The sequence below is a fragment of the Podarcis tiliguerta genome (genome assembly GCF_965153285.1).
Source record: "Podarcis tiliguerta genome assembly, chromosome: 4".
Classification (NCBI taxonomy): Eukaryota; Metazoa; Chordata; class Lepidosauria; order Squamata; family Lacertidae; genus Podarcis; species Podarcis tiliguerta.
Window position 1 is genome coordinate 97,448,172 of NC_139537.1, and position 15,914 is coordinate 97,464,085.

Genomic DNA, 15,914 nt, shown 5'->3' on the forward strand with positions numbered 1-15,914 from the left:
TCAAGTGGAAAATCAGTTTTCCCCTGATGGGTTGCAGGTGTGGGCATTGTGCAGGGAACTAGGAAGGCTACATTGATTTATAACAGTATTGAAGGCTAACAGAGATCAAACTCTGCCTAGCTGGTGAATTTATTGTGTTTGTATATTTATGTGAGAGAGAGAAGCTACAAAAGGCTGGAAACGGACTTGGTACTTCAGAGGGGTTCAAGAACCCTTGACTGTATAGACAAAGAAGAATTCCATTTTCTGAATGCTGTCCTAGTCCAGCCTTAAAAAGGAGCAACCAAAGTAATCTCTCTTGAGCAGACTCAGGTGGAAGAATGCCAGCACGTTACATAATAAATTGCATACTATCATGTGATAGAGGTCCCCAGTGGGACCTGAAACCTGACATGCACGAAGAATGAAGCCAGTTTTCACGATGTGTTGACTTAATTTCCAAACATCCTTTAAAATACAGCTAGATTTCTGCCATCATCTGGGGACTGAATCAACAAGGCTGTGGGAGGCACCAAATTAATTTTGCATCGGCATTCTGGATGCTGCTGATAATTTGTTCTGACACTGTGGCTATGGGTTATGACTGCAACAAGCGGGAGTGATCTGAGTGGACATTGCAGGAGCCAAATTTAATAGACTTACTACTGTAATTTTCTGCCTGGAGGACAGCAGAGACTTTCCAGTGTTCCTGCAGCACAACAATTGGGGATTACTACGTAACAAGTCCGCAGGATTGGGAGAGGACTGAGAGGATTAATGGAGTATGACAAAATTGCACCTAAGGGGAAATCTTCTGTAGCAGTAGCTCTATGGTAATGTGGTAGACCAGGCAAATTGGCAATTGCTACTGATCTTTACACATGCATGTCTTCAAATAAAGTGTGTCAAAGTCAACTGGGAAGCAACAGTGGAGCTAAGACTGTCACAGCTGCTTATGTCACCCAACACACAAATCGCTTAATGCTATCATTTTAAGTATTTTAACATCAGAGTACGTTAACCATCGCTAGACTGTGGGCGCAGCACTAAACAATCTTGCACTCTGTCCTGACCTCTCATGCCCAGCTCAATGAGATCTTAAGAAACAAGACTCAAAAATGTGAAGGACTATCACAAGTCTCTTCGGGGATAATCTCTCTCTCAGCCAATTTGGAACATCCTGTTGCATTATAATATGACCAAAGAAACAGAACTTGGGCCAGTATCAGAGAGAACAGGGCAGATTAAGATCTCAGTCACTTCCAAGTGGCTTTATCTGTGGTAAAGGAAATTTGGAACATAGCTAATACAGGGCAAAACATGTTCTGAACCCAGATGATGGTTGCCATTAACACTAAATGTTGATTTTGAGGATGATAATAATGAGATCAAATCTTGCCTATTGTACTGTGTATCACAGGTTCCACTAACAAAGATTAGTTGGTGATGGATACATGTGATCAGTTACCTCAAGGAGCCCCATCCATAGTCATGCATTGGCTCGACACATATATCCCAGATTCCCAGCCATCAGATACCAATTCTCAAAGCACAATTATACTTAAGTATCATTCCAAACCACTTGTTGTTTTTACAGAAGCCACATTTTGATTTAGGCAAGGGACTATGAATAGGCTCTGCCCATCAGTTTACTCCTGATCCACAGTCAAAGGATGCCTTTAATCCTTGCCTGCTTCCAAAGGTAACGGAGGCTGTGGAAGGAATTTCCCTCTTATGAAATTCAGCTGTTAACTCCCGTGCATGTGCAAAGAAGCAGCACTGGTGGAGGAAGAGGCGTGCGGGGGGAGCACACCGCCCCCGGCAGCGCGATCCCAGCTGGGTGCCATCGCGGCTGCCCCCCTGCCCGTGATGGGTGCCATGCCCCTATGGGCAGCACATCACACCCCCGGGACGTGTGCCACCCCCCCCGGGTGCTCTCCCCCCCCCCCCCCGGGGCTGGAGCATGAAGCTCCGCCACTGAAAAGCAGGCAAATGGAATGAGGCATCGGATATGACTAACGATACAAGAACCTCTGCCGAATGCTCTATTGCCCTTTGCCTGGGACCTGGGAGATAAATAGTGTGCAAAGGCTATTTCTGGCCCTATTTATTTTTTTGCTCAATTTGAATTCAGTGGGCAGAGTGAGAAAGAGCCCTTGCCCTGTTGTGTTTCAGTTTATGTGGGGGAAAGAAGCTAAACCGCAAATTGGTGGGAGGAGGGCTAAATAAAGTGAGCTCATGGGCTACCAATTTCCTTTCCAACTGTTCTGCCACACACGAGCATAACCATGGAAATGGAACATAAGGCAGATGAAGGAGCAAGGTTGTGCAGATTGAAGGAAACCCCGTGAGCATCCATTAAATTCTATGGGGAATATTAAATGCGCTGTGATCAGCAAGACTGCTGAGGGTCCTCCCTAGAAAGTGTGAATACTTGGAACAGAAAACAGGCTTAGCCACTATACCAATGGTGCCCTAAAGAGGACATACTTTTTTCCCATGCAGATGAATGGCCACCACGTTGTATCCCTAGTGGGGATATTTTGGCAATAAGGGCAAAATCTACTTACCACCCCTGAGCCTGAGCGCCTCAGTCTCCAGAAAGAGAAACCCCATGGAGGTACACTGTGGTTTTTTCCGTTCAGTGTACAGAGAAGATTCTGTGTTGCACTGGCTATGGGTCTCCAAAAAGATAGAAAAGGAAGAGGCAAAGCTCCCAAATAGTTCTGAAAAATAAATAAGAATAGTCCTTGCAAAGCAGTAAAAATGGCCAAGACATTTTGGTTGATGACAGCCTACCTATCAAGGCAGCATCTCTTTTGCTTTCAGTGCTCTCTCCATAGACCCACACACATATTTCCCCTTCTCTCCCTCCCTCCCTCCCTAAGTTCAGGACAGCAGACATTGATTTTATTAAGGGAATTATGATCCCCACTCCAAAGCTGCACTCCAGCTTTGACACATTAAAATCGTATGCTAAAATCTATGTGTGATGTCTATATTTACTTTTCACCTTTAGTAAATCAAATCACGGATTTCTTCCAGCCATGCAACAGGGAGACCCATTACAGTACTGCAAAAGGAAACGTAACACTTTATTCCTTTAGCCTCTCTATTAAGATTTACAGCTTGGGGACTATGATGGATATTTTCCTTTTATCCTCAGATAGGGCTCTCTTGTCTCTTCACATCAGGGTGTACCTGGCATGTAAGCGAACATTTAGGCAGAATTACATTTTATACTTGGACAGCAGTGCTACTGAGTAAAGGCCTGCTTCTTTTGAGAGAGACCTCTCTCATGGACGTACAGTGGTACCTCGGGTTACATACGCTTCACGTTACATACGCTTGAGGTTACAGACTCCGCTAACCCAGAAATAGTGCTTCAGGTTAAGAACTTTGCTTCAGGATAAGAACAGAAATTGGGTTCCGGCGGCGTGGCAGCAGCAGGAGGCTCCATTAGCTAAAGTGGTGCTTCAGGTTAAGAACAGTTTCAGCTTAAGTACGGACCTCTCGAACGAATTAAGTACTTAACCTGAGGTACCACTGTACTTCAAGAACGGAGAATCAAGGCCTAACATTTGTTGAGAATAAATTTGAGTAGTGCAGCACTGGGTTTCCCCCGAGCTCACTCTTCAGGAAGCATCATGTGTAGGCAACCTTCTGCCATAAGATTATCTTATGAAGTGTCTGGGAGATAGAACATGTTGCACCAGCGCAGAAGAGCATGAATTGTGACACAATTCAGCTAGCAAAAAGTCACAGGTGTTTCAGTAGTGTTGCAAGCATGATGATATCTTTTTTAAAAAAGATCTAGGTGTTGGAGGCACTACATGAAATATGTGCCAACATCAGCTGAAATCTAATGCATGGGCTTCCCCTTCCCCAAATTATGTTTTGCTCAACCTCAACAATATCTTTTAAACAGATGAAAAAGATGAAAAAGATTTTAAAAGATGAAAATAACAATAACAAAGCAGATCAGCCATCCTGTTCTTAGCTGTTGTTGTTTGGGTTAAGAAGTGTTCTACAATGCTCTGTTTACATTGTTCTTTTTATGTTTGCTTGAGGGCTGGTGTGCAATTTATAAATCCAATTAGGCTGAAAAATACAGATGTAATTATTAATAATCTCTATCATGTACTTCAACGGTCACAGCTACTCTTATAAATCAGAAAGGAGATGTGGTCTTAAGCTGCATTCCATTTTTAAAAGGATAAACACCGCACTGTAACTAAGAGGAATTACTCAAGTTGATTTCAGCTGCGTTAAAAAAACAAATACTTTCCTAATTCACACTTACTTAGGGAACAAATGATGTCATGAACAGCCTTTAGGCATTATGAGGAAAGTGTTAAAATGCATGCCCTTTTCAGATCCTGTTACTGTGGAGCTGTAGGGGGACTGAGGATCTACATCTGACCTACACATATTCATTTCCATGTCTGAAATGAACTTATGATCAATGCTGCTTCTGGGCTTTAGTAGGTTCTTGAGCAAGGTGCCACCTGTGGACCCGTTCCTTCACTTCAGGATGCCAGTGCCTTGCTGCTTGTTCTTATCCACTGGGTCCAATCCCAACAACCCTCAAGAGGGAGAGCACAAGGATAGGGGGGAGTGAGGTTTCGCCTCACTCTTGCCATTGTTTGCATGCTCAGAGATGTCAGGTAAAGAAGAGAAATGGCAGCAAAGAGGCTGAGAATGACCAGGAGTCTCCAAAGAGTGGCACTGGGCCCTCTGCAGGGATGTGATACCTACCCTTGGTGCAGGCCCTGCCGCACATGGAGCCTCCTCAAGTGGTTGAGAACCCTGCAGAGGCAAGCATATATGTGTTGGCTTATTTTAGTCACAGGAGGCTAAATGTTGTATTTGGGGATGGAATCCGCTCTCTCGATGCTGTGCACCCTCCCTCCCTCCCTAAGATTGAGCTTCAGCAGTGAGAACATCTGAAAAGTGCTACCTGCTTTGGAGTATGTTCTCACCTGAATGACAGAGAATGGCCTCTCTGCCCCCTGCTTTACTCCCCAAGAGTCCTCTGAGATGAGAGGTGATTGCAGCGAAGCCTTGACACCTGACTTTCAGCACATAATCTTCTCTAAGGCCTGGGGCCTTTCTACATATAGCTAAGGATTGTATCCAAGGATCTTCTAACCAGAGTAGACTTATTTAAACTGGTCAGCCTAATTAATGCATGTCCATTGAAGTCACTGGGTCTACCCTGAGCAGAAACTAGTTGGTGACAATTCTGCATTTTCACGCATGTTGGAGTTAGTTGTGACCTAAATACTGTATTAGGATACAGTGCATCTCCAGTATCTGCACTGCTGCTGCAAAGTCGTATGATAGGGGGAAGGGGCATTGGCAAGAGTCATTCAGGACTGTGCCTGCTTGGGATTTACAAGCCCTACTACACAAAAGTGACATCATTAAGTGTGTAGTCCCAGATCCTTTATTAGACGCATTACAGACCTCTGCAGACTCTAATAAGCCAAGGTATGACCCAAAGAGTAGAAGAGCACCATTGCCACAAATTCAATGCAGGAATTCAATAATTGTAGATTTTGCATCAGAAATTTGGGTGGAAACTGCACACATATAAAAAAAGGCTGTGAAAATGCTTTAAAAAAACATTTTGAAAAATACATTGAATTTGATATAGCTCACTGTCACCAGCTAACATCACATTTGTTTATTGCACTTTACAGCAAATTTAAAAGATTTCATTTGCAGCTGTATGGCTGAGTCCTTAGATTAATATGATATATATGTTGTAATTAGTGCCAGTTGAATGCATCAGGTCCATAAACACTGGTGACTACTGTATGCATTCACATGAAAACATGAAGAATATGCCAAAGTAAGTGTGAAGAGGGAATCTTGCCTTTTGCCCTTATCAACTGGATTGCGTATTTATTGGCCATATTCTTTATGTGGAGAATGTGCAGCTTGCCTGAGACATTGTCCAGTGCATATGTGGAGGCAAATATTTGCCTAGGCTGTGCAATGTGTGAAGCTCATCTTGGTGTCATCACACTGTGTATATTCTCCATGCCAACATGTAAATGTGTTTATCAATTTGCAATCGTCATATGGGACAGTGTTGCAAAGGCTTCTGAATTTAAATCCAGCTGCCACACTTGTCCTCTGGACCGAAACATGGAAAAATGTGTGTACGGTGGTACCTCGGGTTACATACGCTTCAGGTTACAGACTCCGCTAACCCAGAAATATTTCCTCGGATTAAGAACTTTGCTTCAGGATGAGAACAGAAATCGTGCTCCAGCGGCGCAGTGGCAGCAGGAGGCCCCATTAGCTAAAGTGGTGCTTCAGGTTAGGAACAGTTTCAGGTTAAGATCGGACCTCCAGAACAAATTAAGTACTTAACTCGAGGTACCACTGTATATAAATGAGGGGAGATCTTGGACATAGCAACAGGGGTTTTTGAGCTTTCTACTGAAATAGCTTGAGCTGCTGAAGAAATAAGCTTTTATTCTGATTACTTTACTACTTCAGTGCTTCCTCCTGTTATTTAGCATAGCGCTCTATTATTTTGCCTGTGATCTAGGGGGTCATGCTGTTTTCCAGGTTGCAATTTAAGATGATTAAGGTCAGCATGTTATGCGCAAGTGCATGGCAGTGTTCTTGCACAGTTCCTGTTCATTTCAATTGTGCTCAGAGAGAAGAACTTCTCCAGCGAATGCAGCACTATTGTGAAAATATCTGGGATGGGGGTAGCTGAGCTTTTATATCAGATAAGCATAAGCCCTCTAAGGCACAAATAACAGAACTACGGTTTGTCAGCAGTGGATCTCTGGAAAGGTGAACACTGGCATTATCTTTTGAACTGCCCAAAGAGCTTCAGCAGCTGGGCAGTATAGAAATGAGGTGGTCTTTAAAATATATTTAATACATACATATACCTTCGGGGAATTTCTTCAGATAACCAGTTGTATTTTTGGAAAGTTTTCAAACCAGATGCCTTTTTTGCTGCGATCCACCAACCAAGTAAGACCATTACAACAAGTTGGCTTAGTTAGAAAAACTCTGTACAATAAGTAGTGTAATATGGACTGAACCACTGTTTACATTTTTGAACTAGAAAAGACTCAGTAGAGATGCTTTGCTTTTTGTCCCTGCCAAGTAATGCCTGCTTTTCCAACTTGTTTTGGCAATGCACGCAGTATGGTTGTGGAGCATGAGTGATATAACCTTACTGTGTGATGTTTGAATCCATGATTCCACTTTTCATTCATTTACTTCTTAGCTAGGTGAAACAATTGGACTCCTTTGTACAAAACAAATCAAAACAGCACATTTCCTCACCCCCGTGTCTGCTTCTGCCATCCACCCAAAACAGTGAGATAAATATTATTTCCAAGCTATTTAAAGCTGCAATCCTGTATTCTACACTCACAGTATGAACTCCCCTTCACCACTTGTTACATTATGGACATACATATAGCAGCAAGTCAAATGCCGGCTCAGCAAATTGCTTTCCCTGACAAGAAGATGATGTGTCAGCCCTCTTCCATGCCTCTCCCTTGCGCATCAGAGGAGCTGCATGCCATTTATTTCCCCAGTTTTAAAAGAGGATAGATGTGACAATGCATTCATCTTACATCTTACATTTTACATCTTACATAAAATAAACGTTTTTAAAACAGTTGCAGAACTGAATGCATGCACTGTGTTAGTGATATTATTGGTAAAACCAATACAAGTAGTTTTTATCTCATTTACTCTGTACAATGTGAGGAGCAGGTCTAACAGAGAACACACGCCAGAGAGTAGCAGCACTAGCAAGCCACTCGATCTCTCTTCGAAAAGTCATATTTGCCTTCACACAGAGCCAGACACTCAGTAACTTCATTGGTGGTAATTGAATAAGCAACTTGACTCAAAACCAAAACTCTACAGTAAAATCATGCAGTGCAAAGACACACAATATTATTTCAAAGTGCAAGCGTGCAAAATTTTGAATGTTACCCCACAGAAACAAATTATTTGCAATCAGGGAGAGGGTGAGGCTACAAACTTTGCTCCCTGGTGTGCTAATTTATAGATTTAGTGAGTTTTGTTTCTTTTTTACTTTCCTTTTTAAAAAGGTTTTAAAAAATCATGAAAGTGCAGTGCTTTGAACCACATTGGATTGCCCCTGTCTTTCAGTCTGAAGTGCATCTTAATTTTGTTAATGTGGCAGAAAAGGAAGAGAACAATTGTTAAATTGAATATACATGCTGTGTCTTTGGAGACACACAAACACAATTTTTAAGATTATTTTGTGTTCTCATCCTCCGTCCGTCATTCTAATTTAGTAGGTGAGCACCAAACTGAGAACATGGAGGGCGATTTGATAGAAGGGAGCATGGGTGGGAATTAGAATGACAAAGTCTAGAAATGTGCTTCAAAATTGAAGAATCAACATAGGGAAGAAAAAAGTGTGTGGAAAACAGAACCTTGCTCCTGCTGACAATCTAAACAAATAGTCCTGCTCTAGTCTTGCATGCAATAGTTGGTTAATGCCCACATGCACCCAAAGATGTGTCTAGCCAGTTCAGTGGAGACCCAGTGAGTATTATGAAAAAGATGGACTTGCCCATCTGCTTTAGCTGCATATATCAAAACCTGTTTCTGACTGCAGATCTTCATTATGGGATTGGGGCAGATAAGTGGAGGGAAGAACAGGCCATACAAGCCCCTGCTTGACATGGATAGGTGAAACATTGATCTACCTGTTTACCCAATGCCAGTTAAACGGGGGGGGGGGGGGGGATAGAAAAGAAATTTAGCAATCTTCCTGAGATGTAAGCCCATTGACTTCAATGGAACTTACTCCCAGGTAAGTGCACATAGGATTGCCACCTCAGATTCCCTTGGCCCATGACTTGCATTTTGTATACCATGATGTTACTTAATGTAAAAAATAATAATAAGAAGAAGACAGTTGTGTTCACTTGGAACATTTCCAATATAATTATTTACTACTCAACAGTTATTATTCCTCAGTAGTTAGTAAGCACATATTCCTGCTATGTGTGTATGATGTGGTCACTATGGATTAGTAATAACATGGTTTGAAAGCATTGCATAAATAATAACAGTTCATGTGGGGGGTGTACTCCTTCCATGTACCAGTACAGGGTAGGCAATATTTTACAAAAAGGTATGTACATGTTCACTGGACTGGTGAATGAATACATTTTCTCAACACATTCTTTTACAAGGGGGGGGAAAGCTGCAAAATTCAGATATTCATTCTATTTCAATCCTGTTGCTATGTATTTATCATGTAAGTAGTTTAGATAAAAAGATTCTATGCATTTATCTGAGATATTTTGTCTACTTTATATCTACCACTCGGCTGGAAATTCACTAAGCACATGTATAGCAAAGTAATGCTTCGGTTTGGATGGTGAAAGCCAGGCTTGCAAATACCGACTGGCCCAGTTGCCTTTGATGAATTGGAATTGCTTGCAGGTGATTGCACAGCAAAACATGACAAACTTTGCTTCTTTTATACCACAAATGTGTGGGCAGGTGGGATGATACAAGACAAAACAAACCCCATATATGTGAATTAGGACATTTCCTAGACTTATTTGCAAGGCTGGTGAAAGCTAATGGCTGACCTTTATAAAATTGATATTTGTACATTATAATTTAAATATTGACAGAAGAAAAGATATAAGGTTTTAAAAATCACTGTATTTACAAATTGTACTACATTCCATTTTTTGCTTCATTTTGTTGAACACTTTAAATGTAAAGCAGTATGCCTCTCATGCCTGTCAAATCAAAACCCTATTTATTTACAATATATCTCTATATCTATATATAACCTAATGTAATTGCAATTTTATCTCATTCATATAATTGTATATATTTATATTCTGTGACTTTTAAAGTCTGTACTGAAACTTAACTTTGCTTAAATGTGGACTTCTTTCAACTTATATTTTTTAACTGATGATTTTAAGGCTATGATCATTTACTAAATGTACCTTGGGGAAAAATTCACAATAAAGTTTCAGAAGTTGTTTTGTACAATGTTGAGGCTTTGTCTTGAATTTTTATTTTTATTTTTTGAGAATTTGAGTTGGTGTGATACAATGGGCTGGAGAGACCTAGCAGTCTTTTCTGAATTGCATACATAAATAACTCGATATTGAAATGGCATAAATGTGGTGTGTCATACAATGACTGACTATTCAGTCAAGTGCTGTCTCATTTTACGTATGGAAACCTGGCACCCTCTTGACTCCAACAGCACTTTTTGAGAAAATGCAAAAGGTCATAACCTAAAATTCTTTGTAGCTCAAGGTGCATGGGTTGAGATACACAAGAGTACTCAGTATGAGCACACAGGCTTGTAACCCTACGACAGAACTGTTGTTGATGCTCCCAGTGCATCCTCAGAACAAAATCATGCTGGGTTTCTGATGTAGGTCAGAATGGATGCAACCCAGAGGACTCCATATCTAAAGACAAACCCCACACATCCATGTACAGCACTTGATTTCTCTTTACTTGATCATTCAACACTTGAGTGAGCTCCTTCAGATAGCCTAAAATTCCCCAGGTGGAACAGCCTTGTAGATACAGTCATGTGGAGAAAGTAACACATGAGGCTGGCTCAGTTACGTTGATGGCCAAATTTATGCCATTTGTGTGAGCATGTGGATTCACATAGTGAGCCCACACCCATATCTGAGTCATTGATGGGAAGTGGTGCCCTGCCAACAAAATCGCCCTGGTTCACACATTACTTTCTCTAACTACACAAGGGCTGGAAAGATTCTAGAGCTAGGGCTAGTTCACACATGGACCTGTTATATTTTCCGAAGCAGAATAAGAAGCTGGGGTGTCTAGTGGTCATGGGGCGACTGGGTGATTTGCACACATAAGTTTGACCTGTTACAGAGACTTGGAAATGTGTTCAGCGATGGTGTCTATCTATCACAACACAACACACATCTGAAGTATTATGGGGAATACCCACAACAGAGCAGAAATATAGAACAAGTGAGGATAAATAATTGTTGGATATAATCTTACAACCTTTACAGACTCATTGGATGATATCCAGTGTTAGTCATATTCAGAGTATACCCACTGAAATAATAGACCTAAGTAATTGATTGCAGTGGATCTGCTCTGAGTATGTCCTAGTTAGCTATCACCTATTGTTTGATTAAGTGTGTAAAGTAAAAAAATAGCAGTGATGGTATACACCTACGAAGTGGTACCATTGACCTAGTGAAATTGAGCACCCTGTAACCCAACAGAGGTGGATGAGTTTTGAAGGGTACAAGACACTGTCCATGCCAAGTAAGCACTGAGGAAGCAAGAGAAGATGTCCATAGAAGAGACCTCTGCCCCCTGGGGTTCAAAGGGACATCTGGAGTGTGAGGTTATGGCTGAAAGTCCATAGGCATGTCAAGTCCATTCCTGTGGGATGGCAGCTTCCTTAATGGTAAGATTTCTTTCACTAAATGAATAGTTAGAGGTACCTGGAGTGAAGGTGACAGGATTGGTGAGCCATGTGCAAGACTGATGTGAGGTTTAAGAATCTGAGGTTAAATTTCATTTTTTAACTGACCTAATAAGACAAATTAAAATATGCACTTTAATAGCAAAAGTTATGCCTTCATTGTGTTGACTTCAATATCACTACTATAGTAGCAGAATTTATTATCAAAATTACCACATGGGAAACATTTTTACCATGGGAGCCTCCTCCACCTTCCTATTTAATGTCACCAGTGTTGGCTCTGCTACAGATGCTGCACCACACAACCTGCATAGATACAGTAGAGGTAGAGAGGGAGTCCTTTACGCTAGGTGCTGTGGTTCTTTGGAAATATTTTCATACAAAACCTTGCCATTCCTTGCTTGCTGGAGACCCAGAAAAACGTAAGCTTTTAAGGAGTAGAATGTGACCTAGCCTCGAGTTGCCGCATTGTAGTGCTATGCTGATTGTTGGGAGCTACCTTAGTTTTACAAAGGTGGGAGAGAAATGCTTTCAGCCAATCAGTAATCCTAGTGCTAACACACAAATAGTACCCAAATAAAAATACAGAATAGGAATATTTATCCTTGATACAGAGAAAGGTGTGGCCTGGGAGAGGAACTGGGAACACTGCATTTAAACAGGGCCTGACCTGCTTCTGAGGTAATGCATTGCTACTTATTAGCGTTCAATCTCGCCTTCCTTAGTACAGCAGAAATTACCAATACAGTGGTACCTCGGGTGACATACGCTTCAGGTCACAGACTCAGATAGTACCTCAGGTTAAGAAATTTGCTTCAGGATGAGAACAGAAATTGTGCTCTGGTGGCACGGTGGCAGCAGGAGGCCCCATTAGCTAAAGTGGTGCTTCAGGTTAAGGACAGTTTCAGGTTAAGAATGGACCTCTGGAACGAATTAAGTACTTAACCCGAGGTACCACTGTAAAAAGAACCAATCTTACCATTCACTTCTTGAACAAGCGAGCATACAGATTGGTTGCTATAACACTGGAAACCTCTTGGGTTGCAACTAAATATGACCTATAATCTCTGACCATGCTATCCACATACACAGTTATGCAATTACCTGATTAGAGAGAAGAGGGGAAACTGTGAAATTAGCAGATTCCTTCCTTCTTGACTCTGTATATATGCAAGGATACTGAGCAGGACCCTTTACTTTAAATTTACTATCCCAGAATTTAGGGATAGTAGTTACTGGGGTAACCATGTGTTTATATGGGACAGAAAGAAAACATATGAACTGTTTGAGTGATAGTTATACATACTTGGAATATTCAACAATAATACATGACCTATGATGGGTGGATCACCAGAAGCTGTTGGAATACAACTCATATCAGTCCCAGCCTGCACAGACAGAGGTCATGGATGATGGGAGTTGTAGTCCAGCAACATCTGTAGGGCCACAAGATAGTCACCCTGATCTATAGTGTCATTTAATAAGGCTTGGTTTCAGAAGTTACAGATTTTCCTTGTGGTTCTTCCTTATACATAGAAAAGCTATCTAGGTGTTTGATAAAGGGTTACAGATTCAGTTTTAAAAGACTGAAAGCATATATCTCATCATATTTGCCTGTATTCAGTCAAGATTTCATTTGTAAGTAAGAGTGCCTATAGATAGGGGCTTGATGTCACAAACAGATCATTGAGAAAATGTGAATGAATGGTTTTCTTTTTTTAATGTATCAGATTTTCCATGGGAGGTGTAAACTGAATAAATGAAGGGAAAAGCTATGAACTGGCATTTTGACACTGATTATATGGCGATATTGTGAAAAATGTATACTGTATGCATGACTACCACAGTGATCGCATACAAAACACCCATCTGGAAGCACCCTAAGGCAACAGAAATGTTAGCAAACCTTTTAAAATTCTGATTCAATTTTTTAAAAAACAATTTCTAGTTTGAACCACTATAGTTAATATCCACTGACATATTCATGCTACTAATACATTTATTTCTCAAACGTGTTGGGATCATGAAAAATGTCTAGCTATTTACAACAATTATAGAATTGTATTCATTCTTTTCATCTGAAGTGGGCTTAGTATTGCCTTAATACATATCAGATTTCTTCCTCAGATCAATTTGACAGATGGGGTAATAAATCAGATGTCACAATCTATGCAAACAAACAAGAGTGTGCTCCACATATTTTACTATTATTTCATCATAGTTTATGTGGAAAGAACTTGTTATCTTGGAGAATAAAATCTAAGATATCTCTTTTCTTTCCTGAGAAAGTTGTAATATGGTTTGGTACCACAACCCCGATTTTTGTGTGTTTGGTGTTTTATGAGAATGAGAAGTTGTGCATACACCTTTCCAAATCACTTGCATGGACTATCTTTACATATCTTTGTGAATATACATGTAGAGCATCTTTTATGCAAAGGGAACTCGTGGACAGCAAGGTGGGGCTTGTTGTACAACCCCATGAACCCACCTAATGCAATCATTGAACATGTGGCGGTCTTCTAAAAAAGCCCTCCATGTTTTTATGCACCTTCTGGGTTCTAATTCAAGTGCTTCCTTGATCTTTTAAGCAAAAGTCACTTTGTTAATTTCCGGTCTTTTGATGATGTATATTCATCTACATCAGGAGATGGTTGTTTGTCCCTCAGATTAGAGGTCAACTAAATACTGGTCTGTTAGGCAGTTTCATGTAAATTAATTATTTGTGTTATATTTGATAAGGGGAGAGTCTTCTACCTTTCAGAGTGCTGGAATATCTACAGTATATGCAGCACTGTTTGTGATAAAACAGTTTGAAACTCAAGTGAACTCGTCAGCAACTGTTTTCATGACAGAATGTGCTTCATAAGTGGAACTTAAATGTTTTCATCTTTGAAGACTGTTTCTCCTAGATTGAATGCATGGAGAGTATTTGCAGCAGGAGCATGATCCTCTTCATTCTTGCTTGTTCACTTTCATTTCATAGAGGGGGAAATATTTGTACTTGTAGGCACTGGCAAGCTGACTTTAGTCACAGCGGGGCAAAACACAGTGTGTTTTGGCAACCCCTGACAAAAAACATACATTACAACTTTTAAATAGAAATTTATGGGGAAATTAGATGTCATCTCACATTATAGAGTTGCACAACTATAATTGTATTATTATTATTATTATTATTATTATTATTATTATTATTATTATTATTATTATTTATTACATAGCTGCAGGCTCCCAGTAAATGTATTTTCCATTGTTTTCTGCTTTCTGTACATTAATCAATAACTTTATTGTTATGGTTATGACTTGAAAATATGGGGCTAGGTCTGAGGGCCACACATGTATATTACAAAGAGAAGCTTGATTTGTGATCCCAGGGCTTCCCTATAAAACTGTATGCACACACTTGGAATCTATGGAAAATATTAGTTAGCCTAGTTGACCTAAAAAGGGTCAAACCTGTATTATATTTCAAACTTTGTCAGCCAGATGCACTTGGTAGTGGCCCTTAGTCCAGATTTAGTAATGAATGTAAGTAAGTAATGAATCGGTGGTCTATATCACACACACACACACACACACACACACACAGACACACACTATCTCTTGAACTCTCTGGGAGCAGTCTTTTGTCTTTCCAATCTGCCTCCTGAGGGGAACATTTTAGGAAGCACATTCATTCTTCTAAATTGCTGAACCACTCCCATCGTAGTTCATATACACTGGAGTCATCACTGCTATTATGTCCACTTGATTACAGAGCCAACCATATGTGAGGGGGTTGGGGAATCTTGGCCTTGGGACCAAACAGTACAATCCTTAGGAATATAGAAGTTGGCCATTCCTCTGGGCAGTAGCGGCTGGCAGGGTAGCCTTGATCTACTGGTTTCCCAACACCACACGTCATGGTTAGTTACCAAGGCAGTGGGGTGCTTGGCATGGCATAAGCGCAGTTGCGTGGGCTTGACTGCCGCCCCTGCACGGTGCTGAGCTTCCCACTGCCTGCCCACCAGCCCACCAGCCCCACTGGTAATTGGAAGTGATGCAGGGTGCTGGGGCATCAGTACAGCAATGGATCCCCACCCCCACAGCCCTGTTGGCCACTGGTGTTGTTGGCGTTCATTTGTCTCAAGAGATAATGGAGTGTGCTTCCGGGGATGAAGTCAAACCGCTGTGTTAGCAGCACCAAAGTGACTTCCCCAAGCACAAGCCTGGGTAGTGTGTATGGAGGTCCTGGGCTGCCCAGGTGACAAGACCCGCCCACCCCCAGTCTCACTGATGGTGTCCACAGGAAAGCAGAGCAGTACATTTGGCACCAGCTTGGCTGAAGGAGTTGCTGGAAAGAGGTGTACAAGGAGCCATCCAACCACCTTAGGGTCTCCACTCTGGATCTGTGTAGGGTTTACCCTTTAGCATTTTTTTTCTCCCAGAGATATCCCGCCAG

At 41.2% G+C, this 15,914-nt stretch overlaps 1 protein-coding gene and 1 long non-coding RNA gene across 13 annotated transcripts in view; both read left to right on the forward strand.

Annotated features, from left to right (window-relative positions):
• The window catches only part of PCDH9 (protocadherin 9), a 746,233-nt gene that overhangs the window by 38,840 nt on the left and 691,479 nt on the right, over positions 1-15,914 (forward strand). The gene's annotated exons all lie outside the window — the stretch shown is intronic.
• LOC310675429 lies at positions 4,530-10,030 on the forward strand. Its single transcript, XR_014510143.1, has 2 exons — positions 4,530-4,596; positions 6,396-10,030. It is a non-coding gene; the product is annotated as an uncharacterized lncRNA (long non-coding RNA).